The following is a 3,439-nucleotide window of genomic DNA, read 5'->3' as shown; positions in this document are numbered from 1 at the left end:
CGACGCCACGCCCATTTTCAATTTTTAAAGAAAGCCTGGGTGCAGCTTCTTTCTGATATTTCTTCCGTAAAATTTAGTGTTTCTGACGTTTTATGTTAGTCGGTTAACGCACTTTTAGTGATTTTCAACATAACCTTTGTATGGGAGGTGGGCACGGTTATTATCCGATTTCTTCCATTTTTGAACTGTATATGGAAATGGCTAAAAGAAACGACTCTATACAGTTTGGTTGACATAGCTATAGTAGTTTCCAAGATATGTGCAAAAAACTTAGTAGGTGGCGGGGCCACGCCCACTTTTCCAAAAGAAGTACGTCCAAATATGCCCCTCYCTAATGCGATCCTTTGCGACAAATTTCATTTTAATATCTTTATTTATGGCTTAGTTATGACACTTTATAGGTTTTCGGTTTTCGGTATTTTGTGGGCGTGGCAGTGGGCCGATTTTGCCCATCTTCGAACTTAACCTTCTTATGGAGTCAAGAAATACGTGTACCAAGTCTCATCATGATATCTCAATTTTTACTCAAGTTACAGCCTGCACGGACGGACGGACGGACAGAGCGACAGACATCCAGATTTCAACTCTACTCGTCACCCTGATCACTTTGGTATATATAACCCTATATCTGAGTCTTTTAGTTTTGGGACTTACAAACAACCGTTATGTGAACAAAACTATGATACTCTCTTTAKCAACTTTGTTGCGAGAGTATAAAAATTAAAAAGTAAAATAATCTATTCCTGAAACGTCGGTCCTTAAACTTAAGAAAAAAAATTAAAAAGTAAAATAATCTATTTCTGAATTAAAAAAAGGTGTATTAAAAGCTCGAGAGTGTTATAATTAAATTGATATTCAAGTTTGCGATAGGTGGCGCTGCTATCAAAATTGTGGCATTGACAAATATTAGCAGCCTTTGAATAGCAATGCACTTAAATTAATTGTCAACATACTGCTCGAAATAAAATAGGGGTCAGAAGGATATATTTTGAAAACAATTTTCATATAATTTCAAGTAATAGACTTGGATCATTGCATCGTAAAAGCTATTAGTAGCTAGTGTTTCTCTGCTCACATACCAACGAGAGATGTGTTTTTGGGGGAGAGCTTGCTGAGCATTTTTACGGATAGATCGAAGCTTGGAGAAAAAGTTGGAGGGGAAGTTTTCTGTCGCAATCGTATGAATTTTTACTGGACACTTTTCAATATTCATTCACGTCGTTAAGCTTTAAAATCTTGTCGGACGCWAGTTATAAAAGTTGCAGAAAGTATAGTAAAGTAGAAACCTCCAGGCACTTTCTATTCCATTGTGGAGCCCTTGCAAACTTAGGTTGATACATATCGGAAATCTTACCTTAGGCGAACTAGAAGAGATGGCCGAAACTGGCATTAGCCATCAGAACAAATTTGTGATGACAGAACAAGAAGACTGCAGGAAATGTTTAGAGCAGGGCACCAAGAAAACAATGGAGTATATCTTGCATATCTTGAAGCATATCCTTACGCTGTAAGCATCTGAAGTTCTCACAGTATGATACACTGGCGATGCCATTGATAATGAGGACGCAGAGTCTGTTAAAAATCACRTCAAGCGCAGGCATCCTAATGGATGACTACTCCTCTTGGACTTAGTAACTGAACTCCATCTGGTATAGCAAAGAACTGAACTAAGCGTGGCTTATTGGCCTACCAAATTAACCTAACCCATAACGGTTACTTAGTCGCTATTTAGGTGACAAGGCACAAGTTAGTTGTCATCAAAATTATSTAACGCCTGACCTAGGAAACCTGCTTATTCGATTGGGTCGGAGCAMAGAGACTTATTGCAAGCAAGACATATATTTGGTATGTCACAATCGATTCTSAGTAGATAGGACTTCAAACCTGCTACAACAACCCCAACGAAGTTGCATAATCCAGCTCGATCTCTTTGTCTGCATTGATTGGCGATTTGACTCTAAGTACGCCATTCACTGGGAGGAAATCGATGGCTGTAAAAGAAGAAATGGAACTATTACTACATACTATGTGTGTCTGAAATTAGTTGCCTTGTTTGTGAATTGTTCTTTGTCGTCGATCAAGACGTCGTAATCAAGGAATAATCTCTGTTTTGTCTTTGCTTCAAGATGCAGCCGCCTAGCGCCTTAAAAAATTAGTCGCGATGGCTATCTGTAYTTTGACAATAATCGCAGTMATTTTAGGAGTGATGTACTCTTCTTCTAATACCTMAAATCATAGTATTGCTAACAGTCGRAATTTTAATGAGAGATCCAATTTGTATTACTTCATACAGTTCATGAATATACGYGATGTCTCTTTAATGGGAGAAAATTGTAAGAATCCAGGGTTAAAATTGATAAGTCCTTTTCTTCAAGTCAAGACCCCTGCCCTGTTCGCAAAAAATTGTTTGGGTGAACTTACRTCTTAAAAAACTTGTAATTACTTTTTAACAAAGCTCTCCAGYTTTTGAGTCTTAAAGAATTCAATGCGTCTCTGGAGACTAAAGAAATGTCGACAGTAAAAAGTCTAAAAAAACAACTCAATACGACAAATACTTTTCTTTTCTCCAAAGACTCTATTATTAACTCCCTTCTGCAACTATTAATTAGATATACAGTCATCACTCTGTGGGCACTGCTTTTATTATGGGCTCATAATTGATAACCTTTATTAAATAATTTGATACATAAATAAATATTTCTATGTCTATCTATATTCTATACTATATATGTCTACAATCGACTTCATAATGTACTCGTTATATAAGAACATKTGAATAAATAAAGGGGCGACGACAGCAATTACACAGTCACGAAATCAGCGCCACATTAAATATTCAATAAACCGGACCGAACAAAGTAAATTACATGTTTGTTAGTTTTTATTGCTTTCCACACGTAATGATTACCCAGCTAACAAGAGCACCTACATTTCTACACATTACTATTCGTGCATGCCATGGTGGTCCTGCTTATGTAATTGGCACGTAACTTCAACGAGAGGAGGTGTGGACAAATAGTAAGTGAAACAACTACCGTTGCTGAGGAAAAATACTTTAAGATAGTAGTATAATATATTCCGTTATATTTATAAAGTTGAACGAAGAACAGAGAGCGAAGAAATTTATTTAATCGAAAGTTCTAAAAAGTGAAGGTCGAAGTTTACCGAAATAGAAAAGCATTACTGGTTCCTTAGTTTATTTTAACTTGATCGACCAAGTTTCAATATATCTTTATCTTAAATTTTATACTTTGGAGCTATCTTCTATTTAAAAATCAGTTAACAGAAGCCGAAGTATAAGTTTTAGGAAACAATTTAGAGTGATTAACGAATTCCGATTCCACAAACGATTTAAATAAAAACAGGTTCCTGGTAGATTAGACAAGCATTACTGAAATTTTTGGACTAGAAAAAACTATCAGCTAATAAATAAGTAGAA

Source organism: Bactrocera latifrons, unplaced genomic scaffold, assembly GCF_001853355.1.
Source record: "Bactrocera latifrons isolate USDA-ARS-PBARC rearing strain unplaced genomic scaffold, ASM185335v1 scaffold_80, whole genome shotgun sequence".
NCBI lineage: Eukaryota > Metazoa > Arthropoda > Insecta > Diptera > Tephritidae > Bactrocera > Bactrocera latifrons.
Note: the sequence above shows the minus strand (reverse complement) of the source record.